Source organism: Hyla sarda, chromosome 11 (genome assembly GCF_029499605.1).
Source record: "Hyla sarda isolate aHylSar1 chromosome 11, aHylSar1.hap1, whole genome shotgun sequence".
NCBI classification, from domain to species: domain Eukaryota; kingdom Metazoa; phylum Chordata; class Amphibia; order Anura; family Hylidae; genus Hyla; species Hyla sarda.
In genome coordinates, this window is record NC_079199.1 from 52,482,928 (window position 1) to 52,509,569 (window position 26,642).

The 26,642-nt window shown below is 48.6% G+C and overlaps 1 long non-coding RNA gene across 4 annotated transcripts in view; it reads left to right on the top strand.

The window, feature by feature from the left end:
- The window catches only part of LOC130295163 (uncharacterized), a 45,264-nt gene that overhangs the window by 13,211 nt on the left and 5,411 nt on the right, over nucleotides 1-26,642 (top strand). Inside the window, exons 1-5 of one of the 4 annotated variants that reach the window (XR_008848716.1) lie at nucleotides 13,625-14,145; nucleotides 20,134-20,188; nucleotides 20,272-20,347; nucleotides 20,424-20,490; nucleotides 20,576-20,663. This is a non-coding gene — a long non-coding RNA (uncharacterized LOC130295163). Of the gene's footprint in view, nucleotides 1-13,624; nucleotides 14,146-19,923; nucleotides 19,949-20,133; nucleotides 20,189-20,271; nucleotides 20,348-20,423; nucleotides 20,491-20,575; nucleotides 20,664-26,642 lie in introns of those variants that run through there. The other 3 variants (XR_008848714.1, XR_008848713.1, XR_008848715.1) reach the window with 3 other exon arrangements.

Here is a 26,642-nt window from a genome sequence, read left to right on the forward strand (position 1 = left end):
AGACCCCAGGGCTTCACAATCCCTAAGAAAAAAATTTAAAGTGAAGATTTCTGGTAGCTAGTACTACCATTACAAAAGTTTTTATTCCCAGACCCAGCAGCTAAACCCAGCAGCTAAACCCTATACAGTGGTCCCCCAACATACGATGGTAATCCGTTGCAAATGAACCATGGTTTGTTGAAACCATCGAATGTTGAGGGATCCGTGCAATGTAAAGTATAGGAAGTTGTACTCACCTATCCCCGCCGCTCCGGACCCGTCACCGCTGCCCTGGTCCACCGCTGGTCACCGCTGCCGCTGGTCCATCGCTGTCGCCATGTCCCCGTGGTATCTCCGCCGCTCCGGAACGTCTCTGCTGCCCGGGTACATCGCTCTCACGTCGCCGTCATCACGTCACTACGCACGCCGCTCCTATTGGATGACGGGGCGGCGTGCGTGGCGACGTGATGACGACGATGGAGAGTGCCGGCGATGGATGGGATCCTGTAGAGGACGCTCCGGAGCCCTGAAGACAGGTAGGAGACCATCACCGGAGCACACGGGGCATCGTAAATGGCTATCTGGCGGCGGCTGAAGTAGTCAGCGCTGCCGGATAGCCGTTTATGCGATGGCTCCGACATACAAAAGCATCGTATGTTGTTACTGCCTTAAACATGCGATGTTGAAATAATCATATGTTGGGGCCATCGTAGGTCGGGGGGGGTCACTGTATTGCCTGAATGGCACAGCCTGGAGTTGCCAGCCGCATGAATAGACACCAGGGCTTCACAATCCCTAAGAAAAAAAGACGAAGTTTGAATTTTAAACCGAAGATTCTGGAATTGGCTGAAGCATGAGGAGACCATATAGTGTCTGAATGGCACGTCCAGGAGTTGGCAGCAGCATGAGTAGACACTAGGCCTTCACAATCCCTAAGATTACAAGATAAATTCTGAAATTTAAACCGAAGATTTTGGGTAGCTAGTGCTACCATAACAAAAATGTTATTCCCAGACCCAGTCCCAGCAGTATCAGTAACCAAGTAAGCTTGAGGAGACCATTGAAATATAAGAATTTTAAATAGAAATCTAAGATTTTGAAATTGAAATTGAGGTTTTGAAATGGAACTTTTAACTCCCAAGTTTTAGTGCCCTGGGCCCCGGCGTGTGGGTACAAAGGACCTATTCTATTGAGTCACATGTCACAGGGCAGCACAATGAGAGAGCCTGAAGGTGGTATCAGTAGGAGGAGACCATATAGTGTCTGAATGGCACAGTCTAGAGTTGTCTGAAGCATGAGGAGACCCCAGGGCTTCACAATCCCTAAGGAAAAAGGGGAAGTTTGAAATTTAAATTGAAGATTTTGGGTAGCTAGTGCTACTATAAAAAAAATGTTATTCCCAGGCCCAGCAGCATCAGTAAACCATATACTGCCTGAATGACACAGCCTGGAGTTGGCTGAAGCATGAGGAGACCCAAGGGCTTCACAATCCCTAACAAAAAAAGACGGTTTGAAATTTAAACTGAAGATTTTGGGTAGCTAGTGCTGCTATAACAAAATGTTTTATGCCCAGGCACAGCAGCATCAGTAAACCATATAGTGTCTGAATGGCACAGCCTGGAGTTGGCAGCAGCATGACAAGACCATTGAAATCTATGATTTTTAAATTTAAGATTTTTAAATTTATATCATGGATTTTGTAATTGAAATTTCACTACTCTGCCTGACATACTTATTGCGTATGTGAGGGGAGTACAATACGCTTCACTTCACTTAAAACAGTATTTGTCTAGAACAGCAGCAGGTGTGTACTATTGGCTGTCCTTTCACAGTATATAGACCCTTGACAGATTAACAGGTACAAAATAGTACACTACTTAAATGTCGGTATGTGGTATGCACTAATAAGGGCAGAAAAAAGTGCTACAGTACACTTAAAAAAAATATTTATTTTTACCTTTGTCCCAGATTACAAAATTACTTTATAATCAGAAATTGTCAGAATACCACCTGACATTCAAAATAATAAAATGATAGATACGTTCTCTAAAGAAAAGGATCCTTCATTAGATGACAATATGAGTATTGTGTGTTCCAGTGACATTAGCTCATCGAAGGAACAGGAAAACATGATACAACTTAATTCTGCAACTGAAGAACCACACCAAAGAATGAATGGCCAAAAGAATACTGGAACTGAGGAACATCAAAATGGTAAATCTGCCACCTGGGATAGTCAGTTAATTCCAACAGCCAGTGGTCAGTATCCACAGTTCCCTGTTTCTGCTAGTACTTGGCAATATTCCTTTTATTACTGGTCTGGTATCAACATGGCAATAATGCTGGGAGAGTAACTCAAGGATAACCACATGTTTACTACAATACACAGCCAATATATGGAGACCATATAGTGGCTGAATGACACAGCCTGGAGGTGGCTGAAGCATGAAGAGACCATATAGTGTCTGAATTACACAGCCTGGAGGTGGTTGAAGCATAAGGAGACCATATAGTGTCTGAATGGCACAGCCTGGAGTTGGCAGCAGCATGAGTAGACACTAGGTCTTCACAATCCCTAAGATTAAAAGATGAATTCAGAAATTTAAACCGAAGATTTTGGGTAGCTAGTACTACCATAACAAAATTTTCATTCCCAGAACCAGGCCCAGCAGCAGTATCAGTAAACCATATATTGCCTGAATGTCACAGCCTGGAGTTGGCAAAATCATGAGGAGACCATTGAAATGTATGATTTTGAAATTTAAATTTAAGATTTTGAAATTTAAATTAAGAATTTTGAAATTGAACTTTTAACTCCCAAGTTTAAGTGTCCCGGGCCCCGGCATGTGGGTACAAAGGACCCTAACAAGGAGTCACATGTCACATGGCAGCACAATGACAGAGCCTGGAGGTGGCATCAGTAGAAGGAGACCATATAGTGGCTGAATGGCACAGCCTGGAGTTGGCTGAAGCATGAGGAGACCATATAGTGTCTGAATGGCACAGCCTGGAGTTGGCGGCAGATGAGGAGACAATAGGGCTTCACAATCTCTAAGAATAAAAGATGAATTTTGAAATTTCCATTGAAGATGTATGGTACCTAGTGCTACCATAAACATATATAGGTAATGTCCTAGGCCCAACAGCATCACTAAACCATGTAGTTGCTGAATGAAACAGACAGGAGCAGGCAGCAGAAGGAGTATGCAAGAGGGGTTCACAACCCCTAACATTAAAAGATGAATGTTGAAATTTCTATCGAAGATGCATGTTAGCTAGTGCTACCATCCAAAAAATTTAGGCACAGGCCCAGCAGCATCACTAAACCATATAGTTGCTGAAACACACAGCTTGGATCAGGCAGCAGCAGAAGTACACAACAGGGCTTAATAACCCCCTAACATTAAAAGGTGAATATTGAAATCTGTATAGAAGATGTATGTTAGCTAGTGCTAACATCAAAAAAAATTAGGCACCGGCCAAGCAGCATCAGTAAGCCAAGTAGTTCCTGAAACACACAGCCTGGATCAAGCAGCAGGATGCGTACATAAGAGGGCTTGACAACCCCTAACATTAAAAGATCAATGTTGAAATCATTATTGAGCATGTATGTTTGCTAGTGCTACCATAAAAAATTGTAGGTAATATCCAAGACAGTCCCAGCAGCATCAGAAAACAATATATTGGCTGAATGACACAGCCTTGAGGTGGGGAAAGCATAAGGAGCCCATATAGTGTCTGAATGGCACAGCCTGGAGGTGGCTAAAGCATGAGGATACCATATAGTGGCTGAATGGCACAGCCTTGAGGTGGCATCAGGAGTCCTGAAAGTGACCCTAATGCAAGGAATTTCTGAAACTGGGGACCAGCACCTTAATTATGTTTTGCAGTATCCATGGCAGCACAATGAGAGGCCTGGAGGTTGTAGCATCAGCATGAGGAGACCATAGAGCAGCACAATTATAGAGCCTGGAGGTGGCAGCATCAGCATGAGGAGACCATGGAGCAGCACAATTAGAGAGCCTGGAGGTGGCAGCATCAGCATGAGGATACCATGTGGCGGCACAATGACAGTGCCTGGAGGTGGTAGCATCAGCATGAGGAAACCATATGGTGGCACAATGACAGAGCGTGGAGTCAGTAGCATCAGCAGGAGGAGACCATAGAGCAGCACAAAGAGAGAGGCTGGGGGTGGCAGCATCAGCATGAGGAGACCATAGAGCAGCACAATTATAGAGCCTGGAGATGGTAGCATAAGCATGAGGAGACCATATGGTGGCACAATGACAGAGCGTGGAGGTGGTAGCATTAGCATGAGGAGACCATAGAGCAACAGAATGAGAGAGCCTGGAGGTGGCAGCATCAGCATGAGGAGACCATATTGCGGCACAATAACAGAGCCTGGAGGTGGTAGCAATAGCATGAGGAGACCATAGAGCAGCACAATGACAGAGCCTGGAGGTGGCAGCAGCAGCATGAGGGCCATGCCAACTGAGGGTTGAGTCTGAGGAACCCACCAACTGTTGACTGGGGTGTCGGATGTCACTTAAGATGAAGTGGATGACCGAGTGAACCGATCAATCATGGCTGCTGGGTTGCTGGTCGCGACACGACTGCTAGCTGACACCGGGAGCTCAGACCTCTCGCTGCAACTCGGGCTGCCACACACCCCTACTCTGCTGCGACCTCTGCCTGCACCTGATGAATTTAGGCCTCTGCCACTCTTCTGTGCACGTCCTGGCAATACTCTTCCTGAAAAACGTATTGCGTATATGAGGGGAGTACAATACGCTTCACTACACTTAAAACAATATTTGTCTAGAACAGCAGCAGGTGTGTACTATTGGCTGTCCTTTCACAGTATCTAGGCCCTTGACAGATTAACAAGTACAAAATAGTACACTACTGAGATGTACGTATGTGGTATGCACTGATGAGGGCAGAAAAATGCTCTACAGTACACTTAAAAAAGTATCTGAGTACAACACCAGCCGATTTGTACTTTTGCTTGGACTTTCACAGCATGCAGGCCCTTGACAGATGAACAGGTACAATATGGTATACTACTTAGATATAAGTATGTGGTATGCACATATGAAAAATGCACTACAGTACACTTGGAAAATGTATTTTCATAAAACAACAGCCAGTGATTACTTTTCCCTGGCCTTTCACTGTATGTAGGCTTGTTACAGATTAACAGGTACAAAAAAGTGCACTACTCAGATGTGGGTAGGTGGTATGCACGTATGAGGGCAACAAAATACGCTACAGTACACTTGGAAAACGTATTTTCGTAAAACACCAGCCGCTGATTACTTTTGCCTGGACTTTCCCAGTATCTAGACTTGTTACAGATTTACAGCTACAAAATAGAACACTGCTTTGATGTAGGTATGTGGTATGCACATATGAGGGCAGAAAAATGCACTACAGTCCACTGAAAAAACATATTTTTGCACAACAGCAGCAGTACACAACAGTGCAGCACCACAAAAAAAATGTGTATTAAACCCAAAATTGCTCTCTGTCAAAGCGTATTAAAGGGGTACTCCAGTGGAAAACGTTTTTTTATTTAATCAACTGGTGCCAGAAAGGTAAACAGATTTGTAAATTACTTACTCAGTTCTCTGCTGACATCTCTGTCCATTTTAAGAACTGTCCAGAGTAGGAGAAAATCCCCACAGCAAACATATGTTGCTCTGGACAGTTCCTAAAATGGACAGAGATGTCAGCAAAGAGCACTATGGTCATGATGTCAGCAGAGAGCACTGTATTCCAAAAATAAAATAATTTCCTCTGTAGTATTCAGAAGCTAATAAGTACTGGAAGGATTACGATTTTTTAATGGAAGTCATTTACTAATCTGTTTCTGGCACCAGTTGATTTAAAAAAAAAAATATTCCAGCGGAGTACCCCTTTAACCCCTTAAGGACTTAGCCCTTTTTCACCTAAGGACTCGGCCGTTTTTTTGCAATTCTGACCACTGTCACTTTAAACATTAATAACTCTGGAATGCTTTTAGTTATCATTCTGATTCCGAGATAGTTTTTTCGTGACATATTCTACTTTAATATAGTGGTAAAATTTTATAATAACTTGCATCCTTTCTTGGTGAACAAATCCCAAAATTTGATGAAAAAAATGACATTTTTGCATTTTTCTAACTTTGAAGCTTTCTGCTTGTAAGGAAAAGGGATATTCAAAATCATTTTTTTTGTTCACATATACAATGTGTCTACTTTATGTTTGCATCATAAAATGTATGAGTTTTTACTTTTGGAAGACACCAGAGGGCTTCAAAGTTCAGCAGCAATTTTCAAATTTTTCACAAAATTTTCAAACTCGATATTTTTCAGGGACCAGTTCAGTTTTGAAGTGGATTTGAAGGGTCTTCATATTAGAAATACCCCATAAAAGACCCCATTATAAAAACTAAACCCCCCAAAGTATTCAAAATGACATTCAGTCAGTGTTTTAACCCTTTAGGTGTTTCACAGGAATAGCAGCAAAGTGAAGGAGAAAATTCAAAATCTTCATTTTTTACACTTGCATGTTCTTGTAGACCCAATTTTTGAATTTTTGCAAGTGGTAAAAGGAAAACATTTTTAATTGTATATGTAGCCCAATTTCTCTTGAGTAAGCACATACCTCATATGTCTATGTAAAGTGTTCGGCGGACGCAGTAGAGGGCTCAGAAGGGAAGGAGCAACAAGGGGATTTTGGAGAGAACATTTTTCTGAAATGGTTTTTGGGGGGCATGTCAAAAAAAAAAACACAAATTTTGGAAACTAGACCCCTCGGGAAATGTAACATGGGATAAAGTGAGCCTTAATACCCCACAGGTGTTTCATGACTTTTGCAAATGTAAAAAAAAAATGTTAAAAAATGTTATCTAAAATGCTTGTTTTCCCAAAAATTTTACATTTTTAAAAAGGGTAATAGCATAAAATACCCCCCAAAATTTGAAGCCCAATTTCTTCCAATTCAGAAAACACCCCATATGGAGGTGAAAAGTGCTCTGCTGGCGCACTACAGGTCTCAGAAGAGGAGTAGTCACATTTGGCTTTTTGGAAGCAAATTTTGCTCTGGGGGATTGCCGCATTTAGGAAGCCCCTATGGTGCCAGAACAGCAAAAAAAAAAACACATGGCATACTATTTTGGTAACTAGACCCTTCGGGGAACGTAACAAGGGGTTAAGTGAACCTTTATACCCCACAGGTGTTTCACGCCTTTTGTATATGTAAAAAAAAAATGTTTTTTACCTAAAATGCTTGTTTTCCCAAAAATTTTACATTTTTAAAAAGGGTAAAAGAGCAGAAAATACCCCCAAAATTTGTAACACAATTTCTCCTGAGTACGGCGATACCCCATATGTGGCCCTAAACAGTTGCCTTGAAATACGACAGGGCTCCAAAGTGAGAGCGCCATGCCCATTTGAGGCCTAAATTAGGGACTTGCATAGGGGTGGACATAGGGGTATTCTACGCCAGTGATTCCCAAACAGGGTACCTGCAGCTGTTGTAAAACTCCCAGCATGCCTGGACAGTCAGTGGCTGTCTGGTAATACTAGGAGTACTTGTTTTGCAACAGCTGGAGTCTCCATTTTGGAAACTGTGGTGTACCAGACGTTTTTCATTTTTATTGGGGAGGGGAGGGGGGCTGTGTAGGGGTATGTGTATATGTAGTGTTTTTTACTTTTTACGTTATTTTGTGTTAGTGTAGTGTTTTTAGGGTACAGTCACACGGGCGGGGGTTCACAGTAGTTTCTCACTGGCAGTTTGAGCTGCTCAAACTTGCAGCCGGATACTTACTGTAAACCTCCGCCCATGTGAGTGTACCCTGTACGTTCACACTGGGGTGGGGGGGGGGGAACATCCAGCTGTTGCAAAACTACAACTCCCAGCATGCGTTGACAGACTGTACATGCTGAGAGTTTTAGTTTTGCTAAACTAACTCAGTGTTTCACAACCAGTATGCCTCCAGCTGTTGCAAAACTACAACTCCCAGCATGTATGGTGCATGCTGGGAGTTGTAGTTTGCAACAGCTGGAGGCACACACTGAGTTAGGTAAAAAAAAACTCTGAGTTTCACAACCAGTGTGCCTTCAGCTGTTGCAAAACTACAACTCTCAGCAGTCACCGACAGCTAACGGGCATGCTGGGAGTTGTAGTTATGCAACCTGCAGATGCACCACTACAACTCCCAGCATGCACTTTAGCTGTTTGTGCAAGCTGGGAGTTGTAGTTATACAACAGCTGAAGGTACACTTTTCCGTAGAAAAAATGTGCCTCCAGCTGTTGCAAAACTATAAGTCCCAGCATGCCCATAAGGGAATGCTGGGAGTTGTGGTGGTCTGCCTCCTGCTGTTGCATAACTACATATCCCAGCATGCCCTTTTTGCATGCTGGGAGCTGTTGCTAAGCAACAGCAGGATGCTGTCAATCACCTCCAACTGCTGCGCCACGCCGCCGCACACAGGTCAGTCCCTCGCCACCGCCGCTTCTGGGGCCTCGATCCCAACAGGGACGCTGGGGATCGGGGTCCCCAGCTGCCGGGGTCAACTTCTCGCACCCGCTCACGTCCTCCGGAAGAGGGGCGGAGCGGGATGCGGGAGTGACACCCGCAGCAGGTGCCCTGATTGGTCGGCCGGTAAACCGGCCGGCGAATCAGGGTGATCGTGAGGTGGCACCAGTGCCACCTCACCAATGCTGGCTATGACTGTTCAGGGCCGTCAGAGGCGGCCCCGATCAGGCAGTAATTCCGGGTCACTGGAGACCCGATTGACCCGGAATCGCCGCAGATCGCTGGGCTGAATTGTCCAGCGATCTGCGGCCATCACCGACATTTGGGGGCATAATGACCCCCCTGGGGCGATATGCTGTGAGGCCTGCTGAACGATTTCAGCAGGCATCCGGCTCCGGTCCCCAACCGGCTTGCAGTGGGGACCGGAATTCCCACGGGCCTATGGATACGCCCTGCGTCCTTAAGGACTCGGAATGCAGGGCATATCAATACACCCTGCGTCCTGAAGAGGTTAAGAATGGAGTGAACTGCTGGTTATTATACCATCTACAGACTAGTATAAGCAGCAGATGATTTCTTGTGGAAAAAATACACAGAATTGTGCTGAAAAATCATTCTTGCCTTCTCTGCTAAGGTTGATGAAATTGAGGCAGCTGGTTGAAATGTATGAGGCAACGAAAAGCTATCTGCCCCTCTCTGATAAAATGCTGAATAACGTGACTGGGAGGTTAATGGCTGGCGTAAAAATCCTTCTCAGTGAGAACAAGCAAAGCACTGCACTTCTCTCTGTCCACAACGCTGATGTGACTGGCAGTTGAAAGCGGAACGCTGCGCTATGATCAATTCAGTGTGTCTGTGTACCACACAGAGACATGCAGTCCGTCCTATCACTCTGCAGTGTATGGCATGAAATAAGCAGCCGCAAAATGGCTGCCGATTATACAGGGCTGTGAATTCACAGGGGTGACTGAATGCTGATAGGCTGCATCTTGTGCACCCTGTGATTCAGGGTCATCCCGCCTACCTCCCTTCCCGCCTTGCCTTCCTGCCTTCCCAGCATTTCCTGCCCCATGTACTGACATGTGGATCCACCATTTTAGGTGTCCTGGAGCCTAAAACGCTGTAATATTGAGTTTAATTAAGCGATTCGTGCAATAGAATCACGGCGATATTCGCATTCATTGCAAATTTTATATTTCATGAAATTCGTAACGAATTCGGGTTCATCTGCTTCGATTTGCTCATCTCTAATAATAATGTGTATATATGTTGTTACGCCTAGCGCTCCGGGCCCCCGCTCCTCCCCGGAGCGCTCACGGCATCTTTCTCCCTGCAGCTCCCCGGTCAGTCCCGCTGACCGGGAGCGCTGCTCTGTCATGGCCGTTGGGGATGCGATTCGCACAGCGGGACGCGCCCGCTCGCGAATCGCATCCCAGGTCACTTACCCGTTCCCGTCCCCTGCTGTCATGTGCTGGCGCGCGCGGCTCCGCTCTCTAGGGCGCGCGCGCGCCAGCTCCCTGAGACTTAAAGGGCCAGTGCACCAATGATTGGTGCCTGGCCCAATTAGCTTAATTGGCTTCCACCTGGTCCCTGACTATATCTATCCTCCTCCCATGCACTTCCTTGCCGGATCTTGTTGCCCTTGTGCCTAGTGAAAGCGTTTTGTGTGTTTAAAGCCTGTGTACCGGAACTCCTGCTATCTCCCCTGACTACGAACCTTGCCGCCTGCCCCCGACCTTCTGCTACGTCCGACTTTGCTTCTGCCTACTCCCTTGTACCTCGCCTATCTTCAGCAGTCAGAGAGGTGAGCCGTTGCTGGTGGATACGACCTGGTCACTACCGCCGCTGCAAGACCATCCCGCCTTGCGGCGGGCTCTGGTGAAAACCAGTAGTGGCTTAGAACCGGTCCACTAGCGCGGTCCTCGCCATCCCTCTCTGGCACAGAGGATCCACTACCTGCCAGCCGGCATCGTGACAGTAGATCCGGCCATGGATCCCGCTGAAGTTCCTCTGCCAGTTGTCACTGACCTCCCTACGCTGGTCGCCCAGCAAGCTCGTCAGATCGCCCAACAAGATCACCAGCTGTCGTACTTGACCACCATGACACAGCAACTCCAGTCACAACTACAGCAAGTACAGTCACAGCTACAGCAGCAACAACCATCTCCTCCGCCAGCTCCTGCACCCCTTCCGCAGCGAGTGGCCACTCCTAGCCTCCGCCTGTCCTTGCCGGACAAATTTAATGGGGACTCTAAGTTTTGCCGTGGCTTTCTTTCGCAATGTTCCCTGCACTTGGAGATGATGTCGGACCAGTTTCCTACTGAAAGGTCTAAGGTGGCTTTCGTAGTCAGCCTTCTGTCTGGAAAAGCTTTGTCATGGGCCACACCGCTCTGGGACCGCAATGACCCCGTCACTGCCTCTGTACACTCCTTCTTCTCGGAAATTCGAAGTGTCTTTGAGGAACCTGCCCGAGCCTCTTCTGCTGAGACTGCCCTGCTGAACCTGGTCCAGGGTAATTCCTCCGTTGGCGAGTACGCCATACAATTCCGTACTCTTGCTTCTGAACTATCCTGGAATAATGAGGCTCTCTGCGCGACCTTTAAAAAAGGCCTATCCAGCAACATTAAAGATGTTCTGGCCGCACGAGAGACTCCTGCTAACCTGCATGAACTCATTCATCTAGCCACTCGCATTGACATGCGTTTTTCTGAGAGGCATCAAGAGCTCCGCCAGGAAAAAGACTTAGATCTCTGGACACCTCTCCCACAGTCTCCACTGCAATCTGCGCCTAGGCCTCCCGCCGAGGAGGCCATGCAAGTGGATCGGTCTCGCCTGACCCTGGAAGAGAGGAATCGCCGTAAGGAAGAGAATCTTTGTCTGTACTGTGCCAGTACTGAACATTTTTTGGTGGATTGCCCAATCCGTCCTCCACGTCTGGGAAACGCACGCTCGCACCCAGCTCTCGTGGGTGTGGCGTCTCTTGATGCTAAGTCGGCTTCTCCACGTCTCACGGTGCCTGTTCGGATTTCTACTTCAGCCAGCTCTTCCCTCTCAGCCGTGGCCTGCCTGGACTCTGGAGCTTCTGGGAATTTTATTCGGGAGTCCTTAGTGAATAAATTCCGCATTCCGGTGACCCGTCTTGTCAAGCCACTCCACATTTCCGCGGTCAACGGAGCCAGGTTGGATTGCACCGTGCGTTTCCGCACGGAGCCCCTCCTAATGTGCATCGGACCTCATCACGAGGAAATTGTATTTTTTGTCCTTCCTAATTGCACTTCTGAAGTTCTCCTTGGACTACCCTGGCTTCAACACCATTCCCCAACCCTGGATTGGTCCACTGGGGAGATCAAGAGTTGGGGTCCCTCTTGTTCCAAGGACTGCCTTCAACCGGTTCCCAGTACTCCCTGCCGTGACCCTGTGGTTCCTCCTGTATCCGGTCCCCCTAAGGTCATTAAGGACTCTGCCTGCCACAGGAAATGCCTCTCCCCCCCTCCCAGTCCCATCAGGCAAGCCCCTGTGTCCCCTCATGGCCCTCGTCCTGGTGTCACACTGCCCCGTGCCAGGTCTCGCCCTCTGCCCTCTCTCCCCATTCCTACTCCTGCTGTTCTGCCTGCCGTTGAGGAATCCCTCCATCCTTTCCCGGTGTCCTCATCCCAGGGGAGGCAGTTACCGGATAAAGAGAAGGGGAGACCTAAGGGGGGGGTACTGTTACGCCTAGCGCTCCGGGCCCCCGCTCCTCCCCGGAGCGCTCACGGCGTCTTTCTCCCTGCAGCTCCCCGGTCAGTCCCGCTGACCGGGAGCGCTGCTCTGTCATGGCCGTTGGGGATGCGATTCGCACAGCGGGACGCGCCCGCTCGCGAATCGCATCCCAGGTCACTTACCCGTTCCCGTCCCCTGCTGTCATGTGCTGGCGCGCGCGGCTCCGCTCTCTAGGGCGCGCGCGCGCCAGCTCCCTGAGACTTAAAGGGCCAGTGCACCAATGATTGGTGCCTGGCCCAATTAGCTTAATTGGCTTCCACCTGGTCCCTGACTATATCTATCCTCCTCCCATGCACTTCCTTGCCGGATCTTGTTGCCCTTGTGCCTAGTGAAAGCGTTTTGTGTGTTTAAAGCCTGTGTACCAGAACTCCTGCTATCTCCCCTGACTACGAACCTTGCCGCCTGCCCCCGACCTTCTGCTACGTCCGACTTTGCTTCTGCCTACTCCCTTGTACCTCGCCTATCTTCAGCAGTCAGAGAGGTGAGCCGTTGCTGGTGGATACGACCTGGTCACTACCGCCGCTGCAAGACCATCCCGCCTTGCGGCGGGCTCTGGTGAAAACCAGTAGTGGCTTAGAACCGGTCCACTAGCGCGGTCCTCGCCATCCCTCTCTGGCACAGAGGATCCACTACCTGCCAGCCGGCATCGTGACATATGTGAATAGATGTGTAAATATACCTATTATGTTTCAATGTATTTTTACATGTACCTATCCTGAGGAAGGGCCCAACCAGGGCCAGAAATGCATAGATTTGTGCTAATAATAAACCGTTTTAAGTTTGCAATTAGACCAAAATCTGGTGTTATATCTTTACATTGGGGTCCGGCGCAATTCAAGTTCCAACTTTGCCCTCTTTCGCTTTTCTGTCTTTATGGAATAACACAGAGGTCTGCGTTATTCCATCCAGCAGAAAAATGGAAATGAAGGCCACCCAAATGAAGGCCATAATGACACTGTTTTGGCTTATTCCAGGTAACTATGGCCTATGAATACATTTGAGGTGTGTTGGAAGATCTCCTGGCAGATAAGGCAAAGGGACACTACAAACAAGCTCTTTTCCCACTGTAATTTAGATTTGGCATTAAAGAATTAAACGATAATAATCAATTACTATTTTGTATCTACAGGTCCAGTACAGACCATTGGGTCTGACTAGAAACAAACCCTCTGAAGTCTGATCCTACAGTTGTATTCTCTCCATCCCCTATTTTTGGGTACAAAAATGAAAGGCAACATGATTGTAGAAGCATACCTGTTACACAATTCGCTCTGGCCACTTGCGATGGTCGTGAGCGCATTGCTCCCCTCTCCCCTGCTGCCGGTGGGGCTGGGATTCGCATCACGGGACGCGCCCGCATGCAGGTCCCAGCCGGTCACTTACCACGGTCCTCTGTCACCTCCTCCACTGTGTCTCAGCTCCGGCACGCGTGTCCCCGTCTCCTAGGGTGCGCCCCTGCCAGAGCTCTAAAATTTATAGGGCCAGTACGCCCATAATTATGTGTAACACCTGACACTACTCTATAAGTCCCTGCACCTCCCACACTTCCCTGCCGGATCTTCAGTGCCCCTAGCCTGAGATTAAGTGTTCCTATTGTCTGTTGCTTTGCCCGTGTATTTGACCCTTCCGCTACGTTATTTGACTACGCACTTTTGCAGCTGACCTTCTGCTAAGTCTGACTACGCCTATGCCTCATCCTTCTGTACCTCGTCTTGCCCAGTTACCTGTGTGGTCGAATCGTATCGGGGGTAGCGACCTGGGTGTCGCCTACTGCAGCAAGCCCATCCTGCCGGCACATTAGACTCCGCTCCCCGATACGGCCCGTGTCATCTGCCACACAGTTTGGAGGATCCACATCTAGCAGCACTACAACCACTACCGTGAGTGTTACAATATCATACAGAGTTTGTGTCAGGACAAGGTATGACTGCTACCACTGCACCCTCTCCCCGCACCCCCCTTTCAATTTTAACAGACAGTGTTGCGTTATATATGAGACCATATATAATTGATGTCCTAATCTAATTCCTTTATAGTGCAAATTATGGGATCCATTACCCTGCACTACATTTACTGACTCCTTTCATCACCTTTTGCGAGCTATCCATTTATATATTAGAGAGATTTTTACAAAAAAAAGGTCTCAATAAGTCAAATAATGCAATTTTTCTACTAACCTAATTCCTCTCTAAGTCCAGAGAGCTTTTAATGCAACCTCATCAATACGGCAGTACTCTGTGATACCACATACATTTATCAAGAGGGATGACATCACTGCTTGGAATGGATAATGTTCTAGATTGGTATGAATCCAAATGTACAGTGCATTGTCGGGTAACTCTCCCAAAGGACTAGGGAAAAGAGCCGTAGCCTGCAGTAAAGAAACAACTACTAGAAAAGAAATGATGGCAAAAACTGTGAAAAGCAGATTTAGGATATATAAAATATGTATGTAACATTTGTATATTGCACCTTAATTTCTATTGACATGCCTTTATCTAATATATGTATAAACATCACATTCTGATGGCGGAACCCAAAGGTTATACAAAGATATGTGGCTGACACCACACAGATACTGCTTACCTTTTTATGGAGAAATGGTTTGTTAGTGGAATTTTTTGCAGGAGGTTTCTTTTCCTGTGCCAATCCTTGTGTTGCCACTGCTGGACCACATCATGTCCGCACTTCAAAGCTGCATCCAGGCCTTGCTATGCCCTCCCCCTCGCCATGCACCTCTCAACTGCTGCTGGACTTTATCAAGCTCCTCAACATGTAATGCCCCCCTAAGGTACTACTAAAGCTCATCAATTCCCCCCTCAGCCACCTGGCCTTATTATGCTCAAAACCGGACTTTAGCTATTTAGAGTCTTTAGGATAATATTTTAAGGCTCTTCAAGGGTCAATCATTGATTGTAAGGGATGCTACCTCTAGAAGGTGGCACTGTAGAGAAAGTACTTTTCCTTCTGTAAACAAGCTGCTTTGTATATTCTTCTCCTGTGGAGCTTTGCATGACTTGTAAGACACCATATGCCAATGTGGCAGTCTCCTCAAGGAAATACACTGCTCCCCTGTTCAGTCATAGGAACAATAATTGATAACCCCCATAGTCAGTACATATTAGTATCAGATATGTGCTATGACACCTACACTTTTAACTAGTGACCTCTCATTTCATTTATACAATTTCCCTACTATAGCCTGCAGCATATAATTTACATACATGGTGATAAGTCCCTGGCTTAATATATGTGTTTGATCTATTACCTATATATTACCTATAAATGGTATTTCTCATGATCAATACATAGTAGTATCCAGGGGCGGACTGACAGGCCGGTCCATTCGGCCCTCGTCCGAAGGCCCGGACGGGGAAAGGGCCCGCTGTCCGCCACCTGCCACATAAAATAAAAATGTTATCTAATTGCCCGGCACACACCCGAACCTGGGCCCGGCACCCACCTGGACCCGGAGAACGGTGCTGCTGGCTGCTGTTTGACATCTCCCAAACAGCCACGGCAGCCCTGTAAGAGAACCGCAGTGGCTGCCTGGGAGATACGCTTTGAACTCCGGCGTGTCGCTACGGCGCGTGAGGTCATGTCGGAGGCCACGTCGGAGCTCACTGTGCGCCCACCGCCCTACTCGCTCATTCTCTTGTACAGGGCCCACTTGTCCTCAGGTACGGAACCCCGCTTTTCCTCAGTGTACGGAGCCCTGCTTGTCCTCGGGTACGGAACCCCGCTTTTCCTCAGTGTACGGAGCCCTGCTTGTCCTCAGTGTACAGGGCCCCGCTTGTCCTCAGTGTACAGAGCCCTGCTTGTCCTCAGTGTACGGATCCCCGCTTGTCCTCAGTGTACAGGGCCCCGCTTGTCCTCAGTGTACGGAGCCCTGCTTGTCCTCAGTGTACAGAGTCCTGCTTGTCCTCAGTGTACAGGGCCCCACTTGTCCTCAGTGTACAGGGCCCCGCTTGTCCTCAGTGTACAGAGCCCTGCTTGTCCTCAGTGTACAGAGTCCTGCTTGTCCTCAGTGTACAGGGCCCCGCTTGTCCTCAGTGTACAGAGCCCCGCTTGTCCTCAGTGTACAGAGCCCCTCTTGTCCCCAGTGTACAGGGCCCCGCTTGTCCTCAGTGTACAGGGCCCCGCTTGTCCTCAGTGTACAGGGCACCGCTTGTCCTCAGTGTATAGGGCCCCGCTTGTCCTCAGTGTACAGGGCCCCGCTTGTCCTCAGTGTACGGAGCCCCACTTGTCCTCAGTGTACAGGGCCCCGCTTGTCCTCAATGTACAGGGCCCGCTTGTCCTCAGTGTACAGAGCCCCGCCTGTCCTCAGTGTACAGGGCCCCGCTTGTCCTCAGTGTACGGAGCCCCGCCTGTCCTCGGTGTACAGAGCCCCACCTGTCCTCGATGTACAGAGCCCCGCCTGTCCTCGGTGTACAGGGCCCTGCCTGTTCTCGATGTACAGGGCCCTGCTTGTCCTCTGTGTACGGAGCCCCGCTTGTCCTCAGTGTACGGGGCCCCGATTGTCCTCAGTGTACAGGGCCCGCTTGTCCTCAGTGTACAGGGCCCCGCTTGTCCTCAGTGTACAGGGCCCCGCTTGTCCTCAGTGTACGGAGCCCCGCTTGTCCTCAGTGTACAGGGCCCCGCTTGTCCTCAGTGTACGGAGCCCTGCTTGTCCTCAGTGTACAGAGTCCTGCTTGTCCTCAGTGTACAGGGCCCCACTTGTCCTCAGTGTACAGGGCCCCGCTTGTCCTCAGTGTACAGAGCCCTGCTTGTCCTCAGTGTACAGAGTCCTGCTTGTCCTCAGTGTACAGGGCCCCGCTTGTCCTCAGTGTACAGAGCCCCGCTTGTCCTCAGTGTACAGAGCCCCTCTTGTCCCCAGTGTACAGGGCCCCGCTTGTCCTCAGTGTACAGGGCCCGCTTGTCCTCAGTGTACAGGGCACCACTTGTCCTCAGTGTATAGGGCCCCGCTTGTCCTCAGTGTACAGGGCCCCGCTTGTCCTCAGTGTACGGAGCCCCACTTGTCCTCAGTGTACAGGGCCCCGCTTGTCCTCAATGTACAGGGCCCGCTTGTCCTCAGTGTACAGGGCCCCGCCTGTCCTCGGTGTACAGGGCCCTGCCTGTTCTCGATGTACAGGGCCCTGCTTGTCATCTGTGTACGGAGCCCCGCTTGTCCTCAGTGTACGGGGCCCCGATTGTCCTCAGTGTACAGGGCCCGCTTGTCCTCAGTGTACAGGGCCCCGCTTGTCCTCAGTGTACAGGGCCCCGCTTGTCCTCAGTGTACGGAGCCCCGCTTGTCCTCAGTGTACAGGGCCCCGCCTGTCCTCAGTGTACAGGGCCCTGCTTGTCCTCCGAGGACAAGCGGGGCTCTGTACACTGAGGATAAGCAGAACTCTGTACACTGTGTACAGAGCCCTGCCTGTCCTCGGTGTACAGAGCCCCGCCTGTCCTTGGTGTACAGGGCCCCGCCTGGTCTGGGTGTACAGAGCTCCGCTTGTCCTCAGTGTACAGATCCCTGCCTGTCCTCGGTATACAGATCCCCACCTGTCCTCGGTGTACAGAGCCCTGTCTGTCCTCGGTGTACAGATCCCCGCCTGTCCTCAGTGTACAGAGCCCTGCTTGTCCTCAGTGTACAGAGCCCCTCTTGTCCTCAGTGTACAGGGCCCCTCTTGTCCTCAGTGTACAGGACCCCGCTTGTCCTCAGTGTACAGGGCCCCGCTTGTCCTCAGTGTACAGGGCCCCGCTTGTCCTCAGTGTACGGAGCCACGCTTGTCCTCAGTGTACAGGGCCCCGCTTGTCCTCAGTGTACAGGGCCCTGCTTGTCCTCCGAGGACAAGCGGGGCTCTGTACACTGAGGACAAGCAGGGCTCTGTACACTGAGGATAAGCGTAACTCTGTACACTGTGTACAGAGCCCCGCCTGTCCTTGGTGTACAGAGCCCCGCCTGTCCTCGGTGTACAGAGCCCCGCCTGTCCTCGGTGTACAGAGCCCCGCTTGTCCTCGGTGTACAGATTCCCGCCTGTCCTCGGTATACAGATCCCCGCCTGTCCTCGGTGTACAGAGCCCTGCTTGTCCTCGGTGTACAGATCCCTGCTTGTCCTCAGTGTACAGAGCCCTGCTTGTCCTCGGTGTACAAATCCCCGCCTGTCCTCGGTGTACAGATCCCCGCCTGTCCTTGGTATACAGATCCCCGCCTGTCCTCGGTGTACAGAGCCCTGCCGAAGAAGTGCTCTGATCTCTCTGCCAGCTTTCTCAGTCGGCATCTGCATGGAAACATAAACAGGCTAGCCTGGCCAGGTGGGTGGCTTATGAATTGTACAGTTGTATGTATCTTCTACCTGCCTTTCACTGCTCCCTACATGATGGAACAGTCTGACTTAGTTATATATGTGAAATATAACTTATATATCTGACTGTGGCATCATGTAGGGGGCGGTCAAAGGCAGATAGAAGATGGAGTAGGCTTCCCAGCAGCACAGAGTATTTCAGACAGTCTGCCTCACTATAGTTCCCTCCAGAAATACTCTGTGCTGCTGTGCTATTTCTGTAATAAATCTAAGAGGCCTCAGCCAAGCAGGAGGCAAAAAAGGTAAAGTGTGTGGCTTATGAATGGACTAGTTGCTATTTTCTACCTGCCTTTCACCGCTCACTATATGATGGCACAGTCAGAGATGACTTATATATCTGACTGTGCCATCATGTAGTGAGCGATGAAAGGCAGGTACTCCTGTGAAAAACGTTTGTTTTAGTTTTTTTTTTTTTTTTTTAAATCAACTGGTACCAGAAAGTTAAACAGATATTTAAATAATTTCTATTAAAATGTTATAATCCTTTCAGTACTTCTTAGCAGCTGTATACTACAGAACAATTTCTTTTCTATTTGGGATTTATTTTCTGTCACGACCACAGTGCTCTCTACTGACACCTCTGTCCATTTTAGGAACTGTTCAGAGCAGAAGAAAATCCCCATAGCAAACATATGCTGCTCTTGACATTTCCCAAAATGGACAGATGTGTCAGCAGAGAGCACTGTGGTCATGACAGAAAAGAAATCCCAAATAGAAGAGAATTTCCTCTATAGTATACAGCAGCTAATAGGTACTGGAAGGATTAAGAATTTTTAATAGAAGTAATTTACAAATCTGTTTAACTTTCTGGCACCAGTTGATTTTAAAAAAAAAGTTTTCCACCGGAGTACCCCTTTAAAGGTGAGGGGAGGCTGGAGCCAAGTTGGACTGGGTATCACAGACAGAGATCCCAAGTTGGCACAAAAAGGAGGAGTTCAGTGTTTTAAGGCACTTGGGGGGAGATTCATCAAAACCTGTCCAGAGGAAAAGTTGCTGAGTTGCCCATAGCAACCAATCAGATCATTTCTTTCATTTTTGAAATGGCCTCTGAAAAATGAGAGAAGTAATTTGACTGGTTGCTATGGGCAACTGGACAACTTTTCCTCTGCACAAGTTTTGATAAATCTCCCCCTCGGTGTAGTTAAAGTGATTGGCATTGCCATACCTCAAAGTACCCCATAGCCTCAAGCGCACTGCACCCCCTATTCCTTTCTATGGCAAATATTCATATGCATACTGGGCGGGAAAAGGGGCGGGCAGAGGTGGGGCCAGGGGTGGAGTCTTGCTGGGGGCCCTTTCTTTATTTGGTCCGGGGACCCTGGGTGGTGTCAGTCCGCCCCTGGTAGTATCTGATACGGGTTATGACTCCAACATTTTTTATTAGTGACCTCTCATTTTATATATATAATAGAGGCACATAAGCCTAGCGTTTAGCACACAGCAGCAGCAACTATTTAAGATGTTTGATATCATGACTCTCTGCAGGCATGCATCTCGTTGAATACTGGTTATTTTTCTCTATAATAGATCTCCCCGGTCCACATTTATGCAGATGGTGGATGCTGGAGATCACTCGGCATAGGTAGGCAACTATCCAGTTGGTCTCTATGGGCACTGTTTCCCTATATTCAGTATCTAATACCTTGATTATACATACCGTGACAGGATAAGCAACATTGGCACTTAGGAGACCCCTATCCACAACTTACATGGATGGAACATCCCCTCGCTTATGTCTAAGGTAGGGTCTCTCTCCCCTGTGCCCTCCATACCGTGTATATGTGGTGGCATTCATATATCCTTGTCTTTGCCTCTAGCTTTTTCTGATGACGACGCACACGGATAAATGCACACATCGTATAGCATCTGTTTAAACTAACAAAGGTATGTTTATGTCAAGTATATAATATATACATGCACCCTACATGTGCCAAGTTCAGGCATAACTCATTCGTTAATCTATCTACAGGCCATTCTACTGGGATTGATCATATACCAACTAGTTCAATGGTGGCATCTTATACGTACTAACTGGACTACCACAACATTACCTAAGTCCAGGCAAAAGTACTCACCGGCTGGTGTTTTACCCCATTGCTTTTTTAAGCATACTGTAGAGCATTTTTCTGCCCTCATAAGTGCATACCACATACCTACATCTAAGTAGTTTACTATTTTGTAGCCGTTAATCTGTCAAGGGCTTAGATACTGTGAAAGGACAGCCAAAAGTGCACACATGCTGCTGTTCTAGACAAATACTGTTTTCAGTGTAGTGAAACGTATTGTACTCCCCTCATATACGCACTAAGTATGTCAGGCAGAGAAGTGCCAGGATGTGCACAGAGGAGAGGCAGAGGCCTAAATTCATCAGGCAGAGGTTACAGCAGACTAGGGGCGAGTGGCAGCAGGAGTCGCAGCGAGAGGCCTGAGTTCCCAGTATCAGCTAGCGGTCGTGTCTCGACCAGCAACCCATCTGCCGTCATTGATTGGTTAACACGGTCATCCACTTCATCACAAGTGACATCTGATACCCCCAGTCAACAGTTGGTGGGTTCCTCAGAAACACCCCTCAGTTGGCATGGCCCGGGAGCAGTCCCTGTCCTCCCATTGCCTCTGTCCTATGCTGTTACCTCCCCTACAGAAGTATCTTATGCTGTGGGTTCAGCTCCACTATTCACTGAGGACGATCTAATAAGGGACATTCAGCAGCTACTGCCCAGCCAAGAAGTGGAGGAGACATCCGCTGCTTCCCCCACTAGGCGGGCAAGTAGTGATGAGGAGAGTGACGTGGGAGTTGGTGTTGCCAGCATTCAGGGTCCTGAAGCAGACACTGTTGAGGAACCTGAGGAGGACATCAGTGATGTGCAGACACTTGTTGATGATGATGAAGCCTATCGCAATTGGGAGCCGGGTGTAGAATGGGCTTCATCATCATCAGGAGAAGAGAGTTGCAGGTTGCCCGTGATGCAGCAGCTGAACCAGCAAGATGGTAGCATGGTTGGCAGTCAGCATGGTGGCAGAAGTGGAAATTCTGGAGCCAAACGTGCTCGGGGGAGACCACCTGCTTCGCGGCAGCCTACCTTCCCGGGAGGTAGTGAAACAGGGGTTCCTGGAGTCAATTAGTGTGGACTGTTGTGAAAATCAGCTACTCGGCGGTTTGGCAGTTTTTCAGCAAGCATCCGGAGGAGGTTAACATAGCCACATGCAAGATATGTGGGCGGAAGGTGGATTGTGGCCAGGGTCCCAATGCTGCGCCACCATGAAGCAGCCTGGCATAACCGTGGCTCTGATGTAGTGGTCCAGCCTGCTGCATCACCCAGTGGCACGCCGCTCCCTCTTACAGCCAGCCAAGGCTCCACCACCTAAGCTGAAGGGAGCTGTGTGTCATACCCTCCTTCTGTCGCTCCAGATGCTCCTGCTCCTCCTACTTTTAGTCAGTCATTCCGCCAACAATCCATCGGTGAAGACATGTCCAAGAGACAATAGTATGTGTTCACTCATCCAAAGGCACAGAAGCTGAATGTGTTCCTGTCTAAGTTGCTGGTGCTGCAGTCCCTCCTATTTCAAGTGGTGGACTCTGCACCTTTCAGAGAACTGATGGTTTGTGCCGAGCCAAGGTGGAGAGTGCCAAGCTGTCATTTCTTTGCGAAGAAGGCAGTACCAACCCTGCACAATTTTGTGGAAGAGAAGGTGGGCCAGTCCTTGAGCCTTTCGACGTGTACGAAAGTGCACGGCAGCGCCGACGTCTGGAGCTGTAACTATGGTCAGGGAAAATACATGTCCTTTACGGCTTACTGGGTGAATGTGGTTCTTGCACAGCCACAACACCAACTTGGACAGGTCACGCCGCTTCCTCCTCCATGCTCTCAGGCCATTGGTCCTGTGACAGTGTGCGACTCCGCCTCCTCATCCTCCACCATGTCCTCAGCCTCCACTGCCCAGACAAGTCTCAGTGTCCCTTCAGCATACCATGTGTGGAGGGCACGGCAGTGTCACGCTGTTCTTAACATGGTTTGCCTTGGTGAACGAAGTCATACAGGGGAGGAACTGCTGAAAGTCATTCATAAAGAAATCAGATCATGGCTTACGCTACGAAAACTGGAAATGGGAACCATGGTGACTGACAACGGGAAAAACATCTTGCATGTGCTGCGACTGTGAAGACTGAGCCATGCGCCCTGCATGGCACACGTGTTTAATCTGGTTGTGCAGCAATTCCTGAAGTATTTCCCCCATTTGCAAGACATCCTATCAATGGGAATGAAAATCTGCATGCACTTCTGCCACAGCTGCAGCGTTGGAACGGTATACCACAACATAGTCTGATTTGTGACTTTGCCACACGTTGAAATTCCTCCCTCCGTATGTTAGACCGACTATACGAACAGAGAAAAGCCATCACTGATTTCTTAATGATCCAAGTGGATAGGGGTACTCCCCTGAGTAACTTCAATGTTAACCGGTGGCAGCTCATACGTGACACCCGCTGGTTGCTCAGGCCTTTTGAGGAAGCCACATTATTAGTAAGTCGCCAGGGATTACGGGATGAACGACATCATTCCACTGCTTCATTTATTACAACAAGTGTTGGAAACGATGGCTAGTCAGGGCACTGGAGACATGGCGCCTACATCTCACGGCCACATGAGCCCTGTGGGGGCTGAACTGGAGGAGGGGGAGGGGCACAGTGGAGCACAGTTTATTTTTCGCCAAATGGGCGGTTTTTCTAGTAATCTGACAGGAGAGGAGGAGCAGGAGCATCCAGAGGAGCTAGAGAGTTCTGAGGAAGGCAAGACAGAGGAATCAGACACACTGTGGCAGTATGCAGTGGAGATGGAGGCAGGGATTCCCTCCTTGTCACTTGCACAAATGGCACGATGAATGCTCACTTGCTTACGTAGTGACAGCCAAATTGTCACCATTCCGCAGCGGGATGACTTCTGGCTCTCCACCTTAATGGACCCTTGCTACCGCCACAAAATAGGGGCCTTTTTTTACACCCACTCAGAAGGAGGTTAAACTGACCTATTCCAGAGGCATCCTATGTAGTCAGTTGGCCGATGCCTATTGGCACCATCGTCCATCCTCTTGCAGGTCTGAATCGGAGGGGACCCCTATGCTCACCTTCCACTGCCATGGCTGCTGGGGAGGGGTGGGGTGGCAGGAATAGTACCAGCTCCATCAGCAGCAGCCTGAGTCTACAGTCGCTGATGAGTACCTTTCTTCACCCACATAGTGAAGCAACTCATCAGCAGCAGGTAGACCTGGAGCAGGACCTGAACCAGCAGGTGGGGGCATACCTTGACATGCCCATGCCACACCTTGAAGATCCGCTGGACTTCTGTTCAGCCAAACTTGATTTGTGGCCGCAACTAGCAGAGTTTTCCCTGGAAAAGCTGTCCTGCCCGGCCAGTAGTGTGCCATTAGAGCGGGTGTTTAGTGCGGTGGGGGCCATAGTCATCCCAAGGAGACCTTGTCTGTCCACGAAAAATGTGGAGAGACTGACCTTTGTGAATCAGGCATGGATCAGCCAGGATTTCCACCCACCAATGCCTGATGCATCAGAGTAGATTGACCATGGTGCCACACCAACACTTTACAAATATGGATGGTGCCAAACAGATTTAAGGCGTTGCTCCCCAGTTACAAACATTCCTCCGCATCAGACCTTTTTTCTCCCACCTTCGTCACTGGGTACTGGTATTGCCACCCACCACACCACTCTATCACTGGGTAACTTTCAGGACTCCTGATGCTGCTGCCACCTCAAAGCTGTGCCATTCAGCCACTATATGGTCTCCTCATGCTGCCACAAACTCCAGGCTGTGCCATTCAGCCACTATATGGTCTCCTCATGCTTCAGCCACCTCCAGGGTGCTATTCAGACACTATAAGGTCTCCTCATGCTGCCACAAACTCCAGGCTGTGCCATTCAGCCACTATATGGTCTCCTCATGCTTCAGCCACCTCCAGGCTGTGCAATTCAGCTACTATATGGTCTCCTCATGCTTCAGCCAGCTTCTGGCTGTGCCATTAGTTCAAAGTATACACTGGGACATTAAACTTTGGAATCTAATATAAATCTTAAATTTAAATTTAAAAAAATCAATGTAATCTTTTCAAGACTGAGGCCCTATGGTCGTCGACATCATATTACCTGTGGAATTATCACAAGAATCCAATGAAACAGCTTGGAGCGATAACAATGAACTATAACTGATTAAATACAGGATATATATGGAAAGAAAAAACACAGAGATGGTGCCTTGATGGTGCCTTTACCTTTGCTAAAAAGAGCGTTAGATAGGCAGAGGTATTAGGAAATGAAATGCCTGCTCACCTTGTCAAGTTGTGCTACCGAGCAGACAAAACTCTGGACAGCGCTTTGGGGGGAGTGCGGCGGGAATCCCGATACCGCTGAAGGTCTCCTCTGCTACTGGATCTTCTCAGCTGGCCGTGGATATTCTGCAGGAGCAGGTTACTGCTGGTACCGTTAGCTGTAAAAGCGGTGCTGCAGGTAGCGGTGCTGCGGGAGGAGGTGCTTTGGTCCTCCGATGTTAATGGATGCGGGCAGAGGTATCCAGATGCGGGGCAGATGTCGGGAGATCCCTGCGCCTCTCAGCCCTTAGGATTAGCCGAGCTTGGATGGTGGTAGGGGTCACACGTCTCTCTGCACGTGTAGTGTGCAGGGGCGGTGGAGGACAACTTTAATTGACCAGGAGCAGCTGGATGTCAGAACCACTGAAGAGTGGTAAAATACAATGGAAGGAGTGCGGGGTGTCTCTGGCAGGAGGCTTCCCCAAAAATGCCGACAGTGCTGGAGCGCTTCACTGGTACTGGTGAAATAGAACTGCAGACTGCAGTATTAAAATCCAATAGATATTTATTAGCTATGATATAGGTAACAGAGAACAAAAAACAGGGGGGGATAGCAATCTTGTACGGACTACACGTTTCGAAAGGTATCCCTTTCTTCCTCAGGTCCTGATACCTTTTGAAACGCGTAGTCCGTACAAGATTGCTATCCCCCCCCCCCTGTTTTTAGTTTTTTGTACTCCTTCCATAACTGATTAAATGAAACATTCGCACTTTCATAGTCAGGGGGGGCGCTGAGAGGCAGGGGCTGGAACAGGTGGCATCTCGCCTGGCAGAGGACCGCCAGCTCGATGCTCACCAGAATGGGTAATCAAAAAAATGTAAATACATTTTAATTACATTAAATAAAAATGACATGAAAAAATCTCTTTATCCTCTTCAATTGTGACAACATATGGTCTCCCTGCTGCCACATTAACGCTCTGCAGCAGTGATTCTAATAGTAATTCCTGTAAGCTGCATGTCATACTGAATAACAGTATTATTTCACTAACACAGTACATTGCCTATGCCTGTTAGAACATGAAGCTCTCTGTAGGCCGTTTTTTAATACAGATTTGCCAAGAATAAATTCGACCTGAAACATTTTTTTTCCAGAAAATTCTACGAATTGGCCGAATCGACTTTTTCAAAAGTTCACTCATCTCTAATACCCAAGTCCCCTGTGGATTAGCTGAACCACATTATCATATTCTTCTATAGTAATCGAAGTCCAGTTCATATGAACCACAGAAGATATGTGTATTGCAGTTGTTATACTGAAGCAAAGATCTACCCACGTAAGTGGCAACCTAAACAATCTGGATTTAGGCCATGGTCTAAGCTGTCCTCTGGTTTTCACTTTTTCCAGAATGTAGATATAGTACTACCTCTTGGAGTCTCCAAGGTATAGATTGCGGCCCAACAAGAGACCAATGTAAGGTACTGAGAGGTCAGACAGGAGAATAGGCTGGGAACAAGGTGAGGTCTAGACAGGTAGAGTTCTTGCATGATTATAGACAGGCAAAAAGGTCAGGTTGAGCAACACAGGTTCATAGTCAGACCTTGTAGACAAGGCAGCCTGCAGGAACGTATTTATACACGGTAACAGAACATATGAACAGAACACTTTTGCTTAACCCCTTAAGGACCAAGGGCGTACAGGTACGCCCTTGGTCCTG